A 20565-nucleotide genomic window follows, 5' to 3' on the forward strand; every position below is an offset into this window, starting at 1 on the left:
CTCTGAAACAGTCTATTCTGAGGGCCAAGGAAATGATAATGATTACCTAGCACTGTTTTTGTCTTCCGGCACAGGTCTCAAATACCAGCTTTACCATTCATAACAAGTATGAAACATGTAGTCTTCTGAAGGTAAATTTCTAGACAGGAATCATTATCTTATTAATTAAAAACAATACGATAAGATTACTATTTACATCCTGCTTTGTTCCAAAATAAAATATGAAATGGAGTGGAAAATAAAGCTAGTATGAGTGCACCACAGATTTGTGTTCCAGGGGCCAGACTGAAGATTCCACCAGATAAAGTAAGTCAGGCTCTTGAAGGATGGTGGAGACTTGGTGATTTTTGGTTCCCTTGCAGGCTTCATTCCCCCTTTGTTAATCCTCCCTGTGGAAAGAACAATTCTCACAGCTCTCAGAGAAGTATCATCACTCTTTTGGAGTGGGGGGCTTCTAATCAGTAACTTGAGAAATACTAATTCATCGTAAAGTGCAGTTAATGCATCTATGGAATTCCATGGCTATCATGTTTTTAAAAAATACTTACAGGAATTACAAAGAAGATACAAGGATTGTTAAGGTGATGAGATGATGAGAGATTTCTTTATAATTTCATTTATGGTTAGTATACTGTCATTCACTAATGTGAATAATAATATGTCTTTCTGGAGGCATTGTATAAGACAGGACAATTTATTCAAAACAAACAAACAAAAACAACAAAATCTCCGTGTGTTCTTGGGAAAGGTTTCCAGCAGCTTCTGCCAGTCAGTAGCAGCTAGTTTGACAGATAAAAATGAAGAAATTGGCAAGCAATGCCATTATTTACAAAGATGACAGACTCCACAGTCGTAAGACCCAGAGCTGGAACAAAGGACATGAGGTTATTCCTGAGGCAACTTATAACATCTGAGCAAACACAAGTCTACAAGATGAGGAACCTGGCCTTTCAATCTCTCTGATTTTTACAGGAAGGGTAGGGATCTGGCTGGGCATTAGGAGTATCTGGAGTCTGAGACTCAAATAACAGCAGGAGCTGCTGTCTTTTTCTCAAGGTTGTAGTAAAATAAATGAGTTGATGTAAAATAGTGCTTTAACCAGACAAGTGTGTAGTAAGCTTTGTATGAGTATTAGCTATTCTTATGATTATATGTTGTGGATTTCCTGCCAACCTCACTTTCTGGTGAGAACTGTGTTTTCTACATAGTGTTTTGGTTTTATATCTTAGTATTTCACTGGAAGGGATTTTTGTCAAGTTCTAAATCCAGTTAGGAAAGTTCCACAGGTATAAGCAAAGAAAAAAGTAAACCAACCCTTGCAGGAATTGAACACCAGATCTGGGCAGCCCCCATGGTGCAGCGGTTTAGCGCCACCTGCAGTCCAGGGTGTGATTCTGGATACCCGGGGTCGAGTCCCATGTCAGGCTCCCTGCATGGAGCCTGCTTCTCCCTCTGCCTGTTGTCTCTGCCTCTCACTTTCTCTCATAAATAAATAAAATCTTTAAAAAAAAATTTTAAAAAAGGAATTGAACATCAAATCCTAGTCAACTGGATGACAAAGATGTATTAATCTATGGAAATGGGTTAAGATTATCCTGATTACTAACATCACTTGGCACCTGGCAGAAGCAAACAAAATTCCTCTCTGGAGGAAGATGACATAATTCTAGGCTTTAAAATATTACTCAAAAAAAGTTTGTTTTCAAATACCATGTCTAACACATCATCAATGCTAACCAGGCTTTCAAGAACATGAGATGATGAGAACAAATACCAGTTTAACAGCAGCCAATAGAGACAGACAAGCAGTGACTCCAGACACTAGAGTGACTTGATGTAAATGTCAAACTATGCTTACTATATTCATGAAGATAAAAGACAAGTTTGAAACTTTCAGCCAAGAACTGGGAGCTACAAAAAATGACAATCATTTTAAAAGGACCTTTGAGGGGTGCCTGGGTAGCTCAGTAAGTTGAGTATCCAGTTCTTGATTTCAACTCAGGTCATGATTTCAGGGTCCTGGGATTGAGCCCCATGTTGGGCTCCCTGCTCAGTGGGGAGTCTGCTTCTCTCTCACCCTCTGCCCCTCCCTCTCCCTCTGCTTGTGTGTACTCTCTCTTTCTCTCAAGTAAATAAATAAAATATTTTTAAAAATAAAATATAAAAAGGACCTATGGGGTGCTTGGGTAACTCAGTTGGTTGAAAATCCAACTCTTAGTTTTGGCTCAAGTCATAATCTCAGGGTCATGGGATCAAGTTCCAAGTAGGGCTCCATGTTCAGTGGGGAGTCTGTTGAAGATTCTCTCCCTCTCCCTATCCCTGTCCCTTTTCCTCTCCCTCTACCCCACCCCCACTCTTTCTCTCTCTCTCAAATAAATAAATCTTAAAATAAAAATAAAAATAAAAATAAAAATAAAAAAGAACTCTATGTTTGGGTGGGATGAAATAAATAGCAGTAGACTAGCAGCCCCACCCAGAAATGGGAAATAAAGATACAATTCAAGTCATCTCCTGAAAGCAATGGGGAGCTTTGGAAGCAGAGAATTAGTGGGCCTAAGATTGAGAGTTGAGTTCTGAAAAAAACATTGAAAGTCAAAATAGGGAATTGGCAGAAAGAAAAGCTGCCAGCCTAGCATTCTATACCTAACACATTTGCTTCAAGAATGAAAGTGAAATCAAGGCATTTCAGATATACAAAATGGAGAGAAGACTCTAAAGGCAGAAAGAATATCATCCCTACAGAAGTTTTCAAATACTAGAATAAAAATGAGCAATGGGAAAAGGCAAATATATCAGTAAACCTAAATGAATATTGTTTTTATAAAATAATAATAATAGTAATATATTGTGACATATACCCATGTGTTAGAGAGTAGAAAGGAAGACTAAAAGGGAAGGAAGAGAAGAAAGAGAGGAAGGAGGAGAAAAAGAATAGATAGAAAAAATGTAAACATACAATAGCATATACACCAGCAAAAGCACAAAGTTGGGAGAAGGTAAAAAAGTTAAATTATTTTAAGTTCCTAGCTTTAGTGGGGAGAAAGATAACTGTAAATTAACATTTGATTTTGATAATTCAAGGATTCACAGTATAGTTTCTAAAAGACTAGTAAGTAAACATAGAAACATAAAAAATTATTTAAAAATAAAGAATTCCCAAAAAAAAGAAAAAAAGAGAGAAAAAAGGAAGTAACATTGAATAGGCAGGACCAATAGAAAATACATGCATATGTCTGTACCAATGTATATGGAGTAGATATAAATTTGAATGTATCAGTAAGTACATGTAAGTAGCCTAACCTCTATAAAAAGGCAAAAAATGTTCAAATATTAAAGAAAAAAATCAAACACATGCTGCTTACCAGCAGCATATCTCAATACATGGATACAGAAGGTTGAATATAAAACAAACAAACAAACAAAAAACAAAAAAAATATGTAGCTATACTATTATCAGACAAAATTGATTTTAAAGCTGTAGGCATTACTAGAGATGAAAGAGAGACATTTCATGATAATAGAAGGTTCAATTCACCAGGATAATATAGCAATTCTAAATTTGTATGGATGAAATAACATGGCCTCAAAAAATATATATAGCAAATATAGAACTGATGAACTGATAGAACTGATAGAACTACAAGCAGAAATCAGTAAATTAACAATTACAATGGAAGATTTAGAATACTTCTCTCAGTAACAGAAGAAATAGACACTAATTATTAAGGCTATCAAAAATTTGAACATGATAAACGCCTTAATGGACCTGTCTAGAACATTGCACATGACAGCTGCAGATAGACCTAATGGGTAGTATAGCAAGTTGCAACACACTTTAGAGTTGAAATCATCTCCCTGCAGTTCTCCCTCCATGGTTCCTAGGAAGCGGTTTCCAAAGCCCTGTGAATTTCTGAAGTGTTGAGAGAGATAAGGGGTGTCTTGTTATGTTAACAAAGTGACTTTTGGAAAGCTTAAGGATGAGGACTGCTTGCCAGTGGAGCCAACCATAGGATTAAAGGATTAGATTTTTCAGTTTTACCCCTGATCTCCTGGAGGAGAGAGAGAGGCTGGAGATTGAGTTCAGGCACCGGTGGTCTATGATTTAATCATCATGCCTATATAAAAAATCCTCCATAAAAGCCCAAAAAGACAGAGTTCAGAGAGCTTCTGGGTTGGCAAACATGTGGAGATTCGGGGAGAGTGATGTGGCTGGAGAGGGCATGAAAGCTCTGCACCATTCCCTAGACCTTGCTCTATGCATCTCTTCATCTGGCCATCCCTGAGTTATATTTTTTATAACAAACTAGTGATCCAGAAAGTAAAAAGTTTCTCTGAGTTCTGTGAGCCGTTCTTTCTAGCAAATTAATCAAACCCAACAAGGAGGTTTTGGCAACCTCTGATTTATAGCCAGTTTGTCAGAAGTATAGCTAACAGGGGCACCTGGGAGGCTCAGTCACTTGAGCCTTTGGCTCAAGTCATGATCCCAGGCTCCTGGGATCAAGCTCCATATCAGGCTTCCTGCTCAACGGGGAGCCTGCTTCTTCTTCTCTCTCTCCCTCCGCAGAACCCCCTGATTGTGCTCTCTCTCTCTCAAATAAATACATGAAATATTTTTTTAAAAAGTACAGCTAACAAGCTGTACTTGTAGGAGTGAACCATAACCTGATGCCATCTCCAGGCAATAGTGTCAGAATGGAGTTGAATTATAAGACTCTCAACTGGTATCCAGAGTATTGCTTTGTGATGTAGAGGGAACTGCACCACCACACACATGTACAGGTCAGAAATAATCTCAGAATCAAGAGATATATACTCTATTTTCTGATCACAATGCAATCGAGCTAAAAAGCAATAACAAAATATAACTAGAAAAATTTTTATGTTCTGAAAGGAATAAACATATTTCTAAATATTTAAGATGTCAAATGGTAAATTAGGAATATTTTGAACTGCATAATAAAAATTGTGCATATTGAATCATGGGACTATAGCTAAAGCAATGCTTGAAGAGAAGTATTTCCTAAATGCATATATTTGCAAAGAAGAAATGCTGAAAATCAATGAACTCAAGATTCATCTAAAAAAGTTGGGGAAAGAACTGCAAATTAAAACGAAAGAAGTAGAAGAAAAGAAATAATGATGAGAACAGAAATTAATGAAATAGAAAAACAGTACTCTAGATCGACAAAACCAGCATGGTTTATGACAGCCCAGGGGAAAGAAACTGAAATATGCTGCATGCTTGTTATGTGTTTTACAATCTGAAGGGTCTTTAAAAATGTAATTTAATTTTATTCTTTTTAAATAGCCTTATTAAGATATAATTCACAAACCATAAAATTTCTCTACTTAAAGGATACAATTCAATGATTTTAGTACATTCATAGGATTGCACAACCCTACATCTAATTTTAGAACATTTTGGTCCCTATGTAAAGAAACTTCATCCTCTTGAGCAGTCACTCCCCATTCTTTTTCATGTTCCCCTCTCCCACCCAAGCTTGGCTGCTGCTAAAATAAATTTTTTTCTTTATAAATTTCCCTTCCTGACATTTCATAGAAATGAAATCTTACAACATGTGGTCCTTTGTGTCTTCTTTTGCTTAGCATAACATTTCTGAGTTTCATCCATGTTGTCACATGGATCAGTACTTCATTCTATAATATGGATGTGCCACATTTGTGTATCTTTTCATCAGTTGAATGACATTTGGCTTGTTTTCACTTTCTGGCTTTTAGAAATAATGCTGCTGTGGACACTCACATATAACTTTTTGTGGATGCATGTTTTCATTTCTTGAGCTGAAATGTTCTTTATTTATCCTGGGTGCATGTACTTTGTTAGATATATGATTTGCAGATATTTTTTCCCATTCTGTGGGTTGTTTTTTTGCTTTCTTGATGTTATTATTTATATAACAAAAGTTTTTTTTTAATTTTGACTTAGTCCTGAGGATTGTTTAGTTCATCTTGTGTATAGTGTAATGTTTATATCAGTTGTGTAAGATGAGTGTTGTTATAATCATTTTATATGAAAAATAACTGTGACTGAGTCTAAATGAATTCCCCAAGACCAAACCAATATGCATGGAAACTGGGATTTATTTTTTTTATTATTTTTTTTAAAAGATTTATTTATTTATTTATGATAACATAGAGAGAGAGAGAGGCAGAGACACAGGAGGAGGGAGAAGCAGGCTCTATGCCGGGAGCCCGACGCGGGACTCGATCCTGGAATTCCAGGATCACACCCTGGGCCAAAGGCAGGCGCTAAACCGCTGAGCCGCTGAGCCACCCAGGGATCCCTGGAAACTGGGATTTAGATATAAACTTCAGACCAAGTCCAGACACAAATTTTACTTTATCACAAAGTCCATCTAGCATTTATACGATATGAAATCTCAGTGACATTTTAAGTTGGAATTTTATTTAAGGATATACTCATTTAATGAAATACTGTTTCATTAGCTATTTAGATCTGGGGAAAAAAAATCTTCTGGGGCTGGAGTTCATTAAAAAGACATGTATTATGAGATGAAAATACATATCAGAAAGCCAACTAGACTCTCTAGAGCAGGTTTAATGAGTCTCATAAACCACATTCCATTACATTTTATCTCTTAATTAAATGCTACATTAGCTATTAAAATACAGCATTTCTGCTGTATAGCTAGCAATATCACTAATATCAAAAGATAGTAAATAGATATCTTAAGCCAGCTACATCATGGCATCAAGTAGCTGATGTTTTCTGTGGGTGAAGAAAACTGAAATGGAGCATGAATGAATAATCGTTACCAGAAGGAAAAAGAAAAATAAGTGGGGAAGAAAAAAGTAATCATTCACTTTTGAAGGCAAATGATCTAAACAATACTTGTTTATGAAACTGTTGATCTGAAATGAAAGTCAAATGATCTGGCCATTTGGGAATACATTTTGTTGGAAAGTTTCAAAGTTCAGTACAAAGTATAGGAAATTGTTAGTGTGTGACTTCTGGGGAAGATGGCAGAGTAGGAGGATCCTAGGTTCACTTCGTCCTGTGGATATAGCTAGATAAAACTCAGAACAGTGTAAATAATCCAAGAAATGACCCAAAGGCTAGCAGAATAAACTCCACAACTAAATGTAGAGAAGAGGACACAATGAAGAAGGTAGGGAAGGCAGAGACACAGTTAGGAGCTATAGGGACTCATGGGACTATCCAAAGGAGGGAGGACCACCATCGCCATGGAGAGGGGAGAGAAATAAACCCCACACTGGGGAGCCTGCACAGGAAAGATCAATCTCCATAACATTTGGCTTTGAAAATCAAATTTTGTGAGTTCTTACAACCAGTGGGACTTAAAACCTAGAATTCTTAAAAATCAGTACCTTGGCTCTGGGAGGCCTGCTGAGCCGGGGAAAACTGAGTCCCTACCCTTAAAGAGACACAAAAAACAGCCCACAGAGATACAGCATCAAAGCAGCAGTTTGAAAGGTGTTTGGGGCATACCAGGAGAAAAGTTGTTTACTGATCTTGGAGCATGTCCTGGAGGGATAGAAATCACTGGGGAGCTCCTCCAGAAACAAAGGAACTGGCAGGAACTCTCCCTCCCACACCCCCCAGCATAAACATACAGCCACTCATAGGACTCAGAACATAATTTGCTAGAATTACCACCCTGCCCCCCACACTTTCACTGATCCACACCTCTGGGTACCTTGCCTCAGTCCCAGTGTTCAGGACCCCCTTATGCAGAGGAAGAACAGTGTTCAAAGCTTCTGAGCACCACTGCCCTGATGCCCCAACCCAATGCTTCAAAAAAATTTCTTCCCCCTTTTCTTTTTCTCCTTTTGGGATTCCTATATGACAAATATTATTACATTTGATAGTGTTGCTGAGTTCTTAAAGTATGTTCTCATTTTGCATAATTTTTTTCTCTCACCTGCTCAGTTGAGTTACTTTCCTTACTCTGTCCTCCAAGTCACTGATTTGGCTAGTCCACTATTTGTTCCATTTAGTGATTTTTAAAATTTCATTTATTGTTTTTTGTCTCTGATTGGTTCTTTTCTATCACATTCTTAAGGGTCCTACTGATGTCCTCTACACTTTTCTTAAGTTCAGAGAGTTTCTTCATGATTGTTATTTTAAATTCTCTATTGGCTATATTACTTATTTCCATTTCCCTTAGGTCTCTTGCTATGATTTGGTCCTATTCTTCCATTTGGGACATATTCCTCTGTCTCCTCATTTTGCCTAATTCTCTGTGTCTGTTTCTGTGTGTTAGGAAAGACAATTATGTCTCCTACACTTGAAAGCAATGGCCTTATTGAAGAAGTCTTGTCATGCTGTGCCATGCAGTGTTCTCTGTTCACCAGAATCTGGCACTTCAGAGGTGTCTCCTATGTTTGATGCATGTGCCCTACCATTGTAGTTGAGCTACTTTTTCTTTCAGTCCAGTAATTTGCAATGGCTCTATTTGCCTGTTGTGAGCCACATTGGGTCCCTACGGTGTTAGTGGCCCAGTTTGGGTCTACCTTGGGCTTGAGTTGAGTCAGACCAGGCATTTGCCAGAGACACAGTAATCCTACACCATAGGGCACTTAACCTGTGTTATCCCCCGAGAAGCTTTCATTATTGAGAAGGGCCTATAGTCAGACCAGTTCTCTTCTTCCAGCCTTCCTGATGGGGCTTCCATCTGACTGGTGTGTGTAAGGTTATTTTTTTCCTTTCTTCAAGACAGGAGTCAATTTAGAGAGGGGATGGCCACTATAGGGGATGCTGGCACACTGCCAGGCCTGTGGTACCACCGTCTATGTACTCTGGCTAAGAGAGTATTGGAGAGGGTGGGCCTCCTGAAATATAGTAGAAATAATAGCAGTAAACTTCCCAAATCGGGGCGGGGGGGGGGGGGAGAGAAAACAGAAATCCAGATCCAGGAGGCGTAAAGATTCTCCAACAAAATCAACCAAGGAGGGCCACACTAAGACATATAGTATTAAAGATGGCAAAAAAGTAGTTACAGAGAATTTTAAAAGAAAGCAGTCACATACAAGGGAAACTCCATAAGACTATAAGTGGATTTTTCATCAGAAACTTTGCAGGCTAGAAGGGAGTATCATGATAAATTCAAAGTGCTAAGAGGAAAAAAATCTTCAGCCAAGAATACTCTATCCAGCAAGGCTATCATTCAGAATAGAAGGAGAGTTAAATAGCTTCCCAAGCAAACAAAAGTTAAAAGAATTAGTGATCACTAAATCATCCCTACAAAAAAATGTTAAAGCAGTCTTTGAGTGGAAAGGAAAGACCATAAGCAAGAGTAGGGAAAGTGGGAAGCACAAAAGCAGTAAAAATAAGTATATCTGTAAAAATCAGTGAAGGAATTCACAAAATAAAAGGATGTAAAGTACACCATATACCTAAAACATAGGGAGGAGAGGAGTAAAGAATGGGTTCAAATTTAAGTGACCATCAACTTTAGATACACTGCTATATACAGAAGATATTATATCCAGACTGAATGGAAACCACAAAGCAAAAACCAGTAATAGACATGCAAAGAATAATGAGAAGAGATCCAAATATATCACTAAATAAAGCCAGCTACTCATGATAGAAGAGAGCAATAGAAGAAAGGAATGGAGAATAACTACAAAAACAATCATAAAACAAGTAACAAAATGTCAATAAATGCCTCTCATCTTAATTACTTTGAATATAAATGGCCTAAATGCTCCACTCAAAAGACTCATCTATATGCTGCCTATAAGAGATGAGACCCATCTCAGACCTAAAGATGCTTGCAGATTGAAAGTGAGGAAATGGAGAAACATTTATCACACACAAAGGATCTGAAAAGAAAGCCCGGGGATCCCTGGGTGGCGCAGCGGTTTGGCGCCTGCCTTTGGCCCAGGGCATGATCCTGGAGACCCGGGATCGAGTCCCGCATTGGGCTCCCGGTACATGGAGCCTGCTTCTCCCTCTGCCTGTGTCTCTGACTCTCTCTCGTCTCTCTCTGTGTGACTATCATAAATAAATAAATTAAAAAAAAAAAAAAAAAAGAAAGCCGGGAGAGCAATGCTTATCTCAGACAAGATAATTTTTAAAACAAAGACTGTAAGAAGAGGCAAAGAAGAACACTATGTAATAATTCAAGGAACAATCCAACAAGAAGATATAAGAATGCAAATATTTATATACCCAACATCAGAGCACCCAAATACTTAAAGTAGTTGATAACAAATATAAAGGATGCAATCAATAACAATACAATAACAATAGGGGACATGAACACTCCATTTATATCAATGGATAGGCCATCCAAACCAAAAATCAACAAGGAAACCGTGCCTTTGAATATTGGTATGACATATTGGACCAGATGGATTTAACAGACATATTCAGAGTATTCCATCCTAAAAAATCAGAAACACATCTTTGTAATGTGCTCCTGGAACATTCTCCTAAATAGATAACATTTTAGGCCATAAAACTAGTCTCAACAAACTCAAAAATATCAAAGTCATACCACGCATCTTTTCTGACCACATGACTAGAAATCAACCACAAGAAAAAAATCTGTAAGGAGCACAAATACTTGGAGGTTAAATAACATACTACTAAACAATGAATGAATTAACCAAGAAATCAAAAGGAAAATTTAAAAGACACATGGAGACAAATGAAAATTAAAACACAACGATTCAAAATCTTTGGGATGCAGCAAATGCTGTTCTAAGAGCAAAGTTTATAACCATACAGGCCTACCACAAGAAGCAAGAAAAATCTTAAATAACCAACCTAAATTTCTACCTAAAGGTGCTAGAAAAAGAAGAATAAAAAAGCCCAAACCCAGCAGAAGGAAGGAAATAATAAATATCAGAACAGAAATAAATAATATAGAAAATTAAAAAACCAATAGAACAGATCAATGAAACTAGGAGCTGGTTCTTTGAGAAGATCAACATTGGTAAAACTTTAGCCAGACACATTTAAAAAAGAGAGAGAGGGCTCAAATAAATAAAATAAGAAATGAAAGAGGAATAATAACTGACACCATAGAGAGACAAAGGATTATGAGAGTATTATGAAAAATTATATGCTAACAAATTGGAAAACGTAGAAGAAATGAATAAATTCCTAGAAACATATAACCTAAAATTAAATCAGAAAGAAACAGAAAATTTGGGATCCCTGGGTGGCGCAGCGGTTTGGCGCCTGCCTTTGGCCCAGGGCGCGATCCTGGAGACCCGGGATCGAATCCCACATCGGGCTCCCGGTGCATGGAGCCTGCTTCTCCCTCTGCCTGTGTCTCTGCCTCTCTCTCTCTCTGTGACTATCATAAATAAATAAAAAATTAAAAAAAAAAAAGAAAGAAACAGAAAATTTGAACAGATCAATTACCAGCAATGAAATTGAATCAGTAATCAAAAAACTCCCAACAAGCTAAAGTTCAGGAACAGATGGCTTCATAGATTAATCCTACCAAATATTCAAGAAGAGCTAGTACCTATTCTTCTCAAACTGTTCCAAAACAGAAGAGGCAGAAAATCTTCCAAATTCATTCTATGAAGCCTGCATTACCCTGCTACTGAAACCAGAAAAAGACACTAAAAGAATAAAAGAAAGAGAGAGAACTACAGGTCAATATCTTTGATGAACTCTGATGCAAAGCTCTTCAACAAAATGCTAGCAAACTGAATCCAGCAATCTATTTTTAAAAATCATACACCATAATCAAGTAGATTTAGTCCCTGGATGCAGGAGTGGTTCAATTTTCATAAATCAATCAATGTGATACATCACATCAACAAGATAATATTGAAATCTGTATAATTATCTCAATAGATGCAGAAAAAAGCATTTAACAAAATATAACATCCATTTATGATTTAAAAAAAAATCCACAAGTGGGTTTAGAGGGAACATATTTCAATGTAATAAAGGTCATTTGTGAAAAACCCACAGTTAGCATCATACTCAATGATAAAAAACAGAGCTTTCCCCCCACTAATATCAGAAATAAGACAAGGATGTCTGCTCTCACCACTTTTATTCAACATAATACTGAAAGTCCTAGCTATAGCAATAGAACAAGAAAAATAAAGCCATCCAAATTGGTAAGGAAGAAAAAAAATGAAAGTAAAACATTCACTATTTGCAGATGACATAATATTATACAGAGAAAATTCTAAAGACATCACCAAAATCTACTAGAACTGATCAATGAAATAGGTAAGATCAAAGGATACAAGATCAATGTATAGAAATCTGTTGCATTTCTTTTTTTATTATTTTTTTAAAAAAGATTTTATTTATTTATTCATGAGACACACACACACACACACACACAGAGAGAGAGAGAGAGGCAGAGACACAGGCAGAGGGAGAAGCAGGCTCCATGCAGGGAGCCTGATGTGGGACTGGATCCTGGGTCTCCAGGATCACGCCCTGGGCTGAAGGCGGCCGGGCTGCCCTCTGTTGCATTTCTATACATTGATAATGAAGCAACAGAAAAAGAAATTTAAAAAGCAATCCCATTTGTAATTGCACCCAAAATAATAAAATACCTAGAAATAAGTTTAACCAAGTAGGTGAAAGATCTATACTCTGCAAACTATAAGACAGTGATGGAAGAAATTAAAGACAACACAAACAATGAAGAGATAATCTGTGCTCATGAATTGGAAGAACAAATATTGTTAAAATGTCTTTACTATCTAAAGCAATCTACGGATTTAAAGCAATCTCTATTAAATACCAAAGCATTTTTCATAGAAATGGGACAAACAATCCTAAAATTTGTGTGGTACTACAAAAGACTCCAAATAGCCCAAATAATCTTGAAAGAGAAAAATAAAGCTGGAGGTATCCAGATTTCAAGTAATACTATAAATCTGTAGTAGACAAAACAATATGGTTCTGGCACAAAAATAGACACATAGATCAATGTAATAGGGTAGAAAGCCCAGAAACAAACCCATGCTTCTATGGTCAATCATAGAATTCTTTGACAAAAGAAGCAAGAATATGCAATGGGAAAAAGATAGTCTCTTTAACAAATGGTATTGGGAACACTGGGAACATGCAAAAGAATGAAACTGAACCCCTTTCTTATACCATACACAAAAATAAACTCAAAATGGATTAAAGACCTAAATGTGAGTCCTGAAACCACAAAAATCCTAGAAGAGAGCACAGGCAGTAATTTCTCTGACATCAGCCATAGCAACATTTTCCTAGATATATCTCCTGAGCCAAGGGAAACAAAAGCAAACATAAGATATTGAGACTACATCAAAATAAAGTGCTTCAGCACAGCAAAGGAAACAGTCAACAAAACTAAAAGACAACCTACCGAATGGAAGAAAGTATTTACAAATGACATATCTGATAAATATATAAAGAACTTATACACTTAACATCAAAAAAGCATAATCCAATTAAAAAATGGGCAGAAGACATGAACAGAAATTTCTCCAAAGAAGACATACAGATGGCCATTAACACATAAAAAGAAACTCAACATCACTCATCATCAGAGAATTGCAAATTAAAACTACAATGAGTTATCACTTCACACTATTGAGAATGACTAAATTAAAAAAAAAAACACACAAGAAACAGCAGATGTGTTCAAAGATATGGAGAAAAAGGAACTGTCTCACTGTTGGTGAGAATGCAAAGTGGTGCAGCCATTGTGGAAAACAGTATGGAAGGTTCTTCAAAAATTACATCTAGAACTATGCTATGATCCAGCAATCACACCACTGGATACTTACCCAAAAATACAAAAACACGGATTCAAAGAGATATGTGAACCCCGATGTTTATAGAAGCATTGTTTACAATAGCCAAACTATGGAAGCAGCCCAAGTGTCCATCGATTGATGAATAAAGAAGAGGTGGTATACTATGGAATATTATTGAGCTCTAAGAATGAAATCTTGCTGTTTGTAACAACATGGATGGAAGGTATTATGCTAAGTGAATTAAGTCAGTCAGAAAAAGACAAATACCATCTGATTCCAGTCATATGTGGAATTTAAGAAACACAACAAAGAAGCAAAATACCCAAACAAATCAACAAAGGGGAAAAATAGAGAGGTAAACTAAGAAATAGACTCTTAACTATAGGGAACAAGCCAGTGGTTACCAGGGGGTAGGTAGGGGGATGGGTGAAGTATGTGATGGGGATTAATGAATGCACTGGGTGATGTATGGAAGTGCTGAATCACTTTAGTGTACTCCTGAAGCATAAGAGTATTTGTTAACTATATTGGAATTAAAATAAACATAATATAATTTTTAAAAGATTTTATTTCTTTATTTGAAAGAGAGAGAATGTGCAAGAGAGCACAAGCAGGGGGAAGGGCAGAAGGAGAGGGAGAAGCAGGCTACCTGCTGACCAGGGAGCCCAAGGTGGGGCTCCATCTCTGGACCTGAGCCAAAGGCAGACACTTAATGACTGAACCACCCAGGTGCCCCCATAATAAATTTTTTTCAAAAGTTCAGTGCAAAGTACTGAGAAAAAATAAAAGAGAGACAGAGGAGTTCATAAGTGATAACTTTTCTTTGTTAGAGAAAATTCAACCACTAAACCCTTGTTTCCTGAATTAGAGGTGGACTGTAACTCAGCCTTCTTATGACTCATCCAAGAGATTAACTAGAATGAGAAATTGGCAAGGATGGAAGAAATGCACCAGGCAGGGTGTATTGACATTACAAATGTCTTAGCAAGGACGCTAAAGGAGAACTCTGCTTTGGGATTACTGTTTTAGTTCCGGCTATTTTAACCAAATACCAAAAACTGGGTGGCTTAAACAATAAGCATTTCTTTCTCACTGTTCTGAAAGCTGCAGTCCCCAAAAAAGATAACAGCAGGTTCAGTTCCTGATCAGGGCTCTTTTCCTGGTTTGCAGAACAGATGTCCTCTTGCTGTGTCTTCACCTCTTTTCTTTTCAGGACACAAATTCGATTCACCTACAGGACCTAATTGCCTCCCAAAGGCCTCATCTCCAAATTCTATCGCTCAAGGGATTAGGGCTTTAATTTATAAATCTGGAGGAGAGGCTAACATTCAGTTTACAGCACTTACTAGTACATGAATTGCATAATATAAGGACAGAGGACAAATTGATGTCTGCTGTCCCAGGACTGTGAGGAGCAACCTTGGGGTCGAGGGGGCTAGTAAAGATAAGGGCGGTTCCAAAAGGACTTTCATATGCTAAAGAAGACTTCTAGGATCCTGGAGGCTTTGCTATTGTCAAGCTAAAGTTGTTTTCCCTCCCTCTAGTAAAGCAATTAGCATTGACAGTTGGGGGCCACAGGTTATAAAGACATTTAATTTCATCTACATTTCCTTCTGCCTTTCTTTCCCATATCCAAATTACTAAAGAGGAATCTAGTGAGTTTCATGCAAGTATCCCAGAGCAGAGATGGACAAAAGATGTTTTGTTGTTGCTGTTTTAGTAGCAAACATCCAGATTTCCTAATAAACTCAGTCTCTCCCAGAATTACCACCCTGTATGTGGAATAAATGCTTAGGTCTTCACCTCTAGGACCTCAGAATATGACCTTATTTGGAAATAGGGCCATTAGGGAGCTAATCAAATTGAAATGAGATTATTAGGGTGGGTACTAATTCTATATGACTGTCTTTATAAAAAGGTCATCAGCAAGCAAGGAATGTCGAGGCAAGGAGAGTAGAATGTACCAGATTTCCCACCAAGTCCTCCGAAGAACCAGTCAATGCCTTAATTGCAGATTTCTTGGTCCAGAACTGTGAGACAAGGGATACCAGATATGTCACACACAGTTTGTGGCATTTTGCTATGGCAACCTTGGGAAACTAATACACAAACCAAGAAGAAACTATTGATTGATGCCTGAAAGTTCAAGGTCCAGAGAACACTGGATAAGCAGATTCAGAAGAAAAATTAGACACTGTATATTCCCAGAGAAGGAAGACAATCAACTTCAGTGGAGTCCCTGCCACCTACCAGGCACTTGGGTAAGTATGGCTTGACATGTTAGCTCATCTAATTCTCATTGCAGTACTAAAACATTGGTTTTGATCCATGTATGGGTGAAGAAATTAAAGTTCAGAGAGAACATCTGACCTTGTCCAAGGTCATACTAAGTTTTTTTAATTCCAAAAAATTATAATAGCTAATATTGAGCACTTCCTATGTCCAGGAGCTGCTATAAAGGCTTCACACGTATTAACTCATTCAATCTTCACAACAATCCTGTTGTGTAGCACCCATGAACATGAATTATTTCTCATTTTAGTCATTTTTAAGGTTTTTATTTTTATTTTATTTTTTTTAAGATTTTATTTATTTATTCATAATAGACATAGAGAGAGAGAGAAAGGCAGAGACACAGGCAGAGAGAGAAGCAGGCTCCTTGCTGGGAACCTACGTGGGACTCGATCCCGGGACTCTAGGATCACGCCCTGGGCCAAAGGCAGGCGCTAAACCACTGAACCACCCAGGGATCCCGCATTTTTAAGGTTTTTAAAAAACAATTATCTTCAAGGACTTGCCTCCATAGTTATCTTATAATTCTTTCTTGGATTAATTTATCTAAATGATACCTATGCTACTGTTACATTTTCCAGTTGGTTATTACAGGTAGAAATGAATTGTTGTAAATTATATAATACTGTGGTTAGAGTGTATGCTCTAAATCTATACTATCTGCAGTTCACCCCTTGCTCTGTGACCTTGGGCAAGATATTTAAATAAATAAATAAATAAATAAATAAATAAAATCTTTTTTCTTTTTTTTTAAGATTCTACTCATCCATTCATGAAAGACACACAAACACACACACACACACACACACAGAGGGAGAGACACAGGCAGAGGGAGAAGCAGGCTCCATGCAGGGAGCCTGACGTGGGACTCGATCCCCGGTCTCCAGGATCATGCCCTGGGCTGAAAGCAGGTGCTAAACTGCTGAACCACACATAAAATCAATCTTAAAAAAAAAGGAGGGGGGAATAAGCAAAATTTTGTGCTGCTTTAGATTTTTGCAGATTGCCGTAGCATATCTGCTTTGAACCAGTACAGACCAGAGATGACAAAATGGCTGTTCTCTAAAACACCAGATTTGACTTCTTTATGGTGTTAAAGAACACTGAGTTCAGCTTTAGGCAGGAAATGGAAGGGAGACACAGATAGAGAAATAAAGAGACATAAAAATGAAAGCCTAATAAATTCAATTTGAGTTCAGTAGCATCTAAAGTGATTGATAATATATACAACTTAATGACTTCTTACAACTATTAAAAGTGTTCCACAATCTGCATCTAGCAGTGTAGTGTTCTACATCTAGTCAAACATAGATAAGGGCAGGCTTTTTAATAAAACCATTTCAAGTTTTGCATTGACCAGGAGAAGAGCAGGAGGGCCAAATGTCCCATTGACGGAGGGAATGGTGTAGACAGTTCAGTCTTACTTGGAATCAGCAAATGAGATCTGGATTTCCAGCATTGATGCAGCTGCTTGTCAGCACTTGGTAAGACCACTAGAGCATGTGTAGAATCTGCATGAGCTAAGTACTTTCAGGAATATTTTCCTTTGTAGTTTTCCTTTATTTAAAGCTGATTCCTTTCATAAAGGAATACTGCTGAGACTGCACATTGTCCTTCCTCAAAAGGAGGCCTTATTTTACTCTTACACTTTATGGACCTGTTATAAGGATTAAATGAGGTAACTGTTTGCAAAGTTCTTAGCACAGTGGCTGGCAATGAAAAAAACAATAAATCTCATAATCATTCTATTTCTCTGGAAACCGAACCAAAACTTTTTTTTTTTTAATTTTTATTTATGATAGTCACACAGAGAGAGAGAGAGGCAGAGACACAGGCAGAGGGAGAAGCAGGCTCCATGCACCGGGAGCCCGACGTGGGATTCGATCCCGGGTCTCCAGGATCGCGCCCTGGGCCAAAGGCAGGCGCCAAACCGCTGCGCCACCCAGGGATCCCGAACCAAAACTTTCTATGAGAAGGAACTCAAAGATGATTCTGTATTTGCAGCCAGTACCTTGTAGCTTCTTGGAGAAATGTGTCCTATTTCCCTGCCTTTCTAACTATGAGCTTTAAACCTTTTTTTTTTTTTTTTAAGACATTTATTTGGCTATGTCAAGGCCCTTAGGGATTTTCAAAGCTTGAATTTTCATACCTTATTTTCAAATATAAAACAGGGAATAATAAAAAAAAAAACATAGGAGACGGAAAGATATTTGAAACAGTATTTGACAGTTTGATCATCAAAAACAGCAATGTATTTGATTCATTCCTGACTTGGGAAAATAAATGCCATTTATTGATGTTAGTATAGACTTGTTCTCTAGAAAAATCACATAAAAATCTCAGAGCTCAACTCTGCAGGGAGCCACCCCACCATCTCAGTTCATCATTTCTGGAGAAGTTTGCAGTGCTGTCTCCTGAATGACAAATGTGAAAGAACAGATGGCATAAAAAGGAAGTTTCACAGAGTCATAAGAATAGTTCCTATTATTTTGAAACAGCCCTTCAAAAAGGACTGCAGCTACCTCAAATTATTATGTAATTGTAACCAAACTCTCTATGAAAAAAATGCGGTTATACTCCAACCAATTTTTTCATAGGATTTTAAAATAGCTCATACTAGAGGAATTTCAAAAAGAACAATAAAATGAGAATAGGAAAAATTTAATTGATATAGGAAAAAAAATTATTACCTATTCTTAGGCAACAGCATCGTTAATGTTATTAGTATAAAATTTTGTTCTAAATTTCCTGGAAGCAAGGGCAAAAAGGGAGCTTCATTTCAGGAAAAAAAAAAAAAAAAGATCCTTTGCAAGGCTGTTAGAACCAAAGAATGGAAGAATGAACAGAAGCCGCTGCTGATTGCACGGTTCTCTGGGCTGGACCTTCTCACCTGCTCACTCCTGGAAGGTCAAACCCAATCCCTGGGCACCCACTCACAACCAACCCCATACAACATGGCCAAAGACTAAAATAAAAAGGTGCATATAGCTGCTCAATGCAGTGTTCACCAACCAATTTGTTTTGTCTATTTAGTTGACAGGGTTTTTTTTGTTTATTTGGGGGGCTTAAGTGAATTGACCAACTCATTGATATGATCAGAACCATATAGTAATTTTGGCTGATACATCCGGTTGCATGTAACAGGGTCACAGCTTAACCAGCTAGTCTTATCCCCTCTCCATTAAAAAAAAAAGAAAAAGTTTTCACATGAAAAAGAACTTGGGGAGTGTGAGTTTGGCAGCCTCATGACAATGGAAATCAGCTCTTTCTACCTTTCCATTCCACCATCCTTCATATGTGGCTTGTTTCCTCATCTTTGAAAGATGGACACTTCACCCCTAGGTATGTGTCAATGTTCCAGGCAGGAAAAAGTGGAGAGAACAGAGTTAGGATAAAAGGCAAAAGATGCATTAATTTTGTAACAAGCTTTTCAAGAACCTTACATTCACCTGTGTCTCATCAGCCAGAACTTAGTCACATGCCCACTCCTAGAGGCAAGGAAGCCTGGAGAAATATTTCTGACTGGGCATCCTGACATCCCAAACAAAATGGAGTGTTTGTTGATAAGGAAGAAAAGAAAGGATATTGGGTGCATAATTAACGACAATTGTTACTTAAAGCCATACAGCTTTGACCTCAATACAAAAAGAAAAAAGAAAAAGGCACATCCATTTCCTTACTCTGAACACTTTCACTGAATTTCAGAAGGGTAGGATTTGTGTGTGTGTGCAGGAGATTTCTGAATCATACTATTTTAAATTTTAAAAGATTTTATTTATTTATTTGAGAGAAAGAAGGAGAGAGCATGAGCAGGGGGAGGGGTACAGAGAGAGGGAGAAGCAGACTCCCCACTGAGCAGGGAGCCTGACAGGAGGCTTGATCCTAAGACACTGGCATCATGACCTGAGCTGAAGGCAGATGCTTAATTGACTAAGCCACCTAGGAACTCCTAAATCTTTCATATTATTTTTAATAGGCTTTTTTTCTCCCTTAAGCACAGTTTTAGATTTATGGAAAAATTGAGATGAGAGCACAGAGTTTTTATATACTCCCTTATCCAATTTCCCCTTATGGCACACTTGTTACAATTAATGAAATAATGTTGATACTGTGTTACTAACTAAAGCGCATAGTTTATTCATATTTCTTTACTTTTACTTAATGTCTTTTCTGTTCTAGGATCCCACCCAGGACATTTAGGTGTCATGTCCCCTTAGGTTCCTCTTGGCTGTGAGTTTGTCAGACTTTGTTTTTGATTGACCTTCACAGTTTGGGGGAGTACTGCTACTCAAGTACTTCTTAGAATGCCCTGTGGGAATTTGCCTGGTATTTTCCTCATGGTTAAATTGTTACTCATTCTTGGAAGAAAAATGATAGAGGAAAATTGCCATTTTCATCACATAATATCAAGGGTGCATACTATCAACATGATTTATCACTGTTGATATTGACCTTGACAATGACTGAGGTAGTTTGTCAGGTTTTCCACGATGTTACTCTTTTTTTTTTTTTCCTCCCTTTTCTGATGGGGCTCGGTGCAAC

Source organism: Canis lupus, chromosome 21 (assembly GCF_011100685.1).
Source record: "Canis lupus familiaris isolate Mischka breed German Shepherd chromosome 21, alternate assembly UU_Cfam_GSD_1.0, whole genome shotgun sequence".
NCBI lineage: Eukaryota > Metazoa > Chordata > Mammalia > Carnivora > Canidae > Canis > Canis lupus.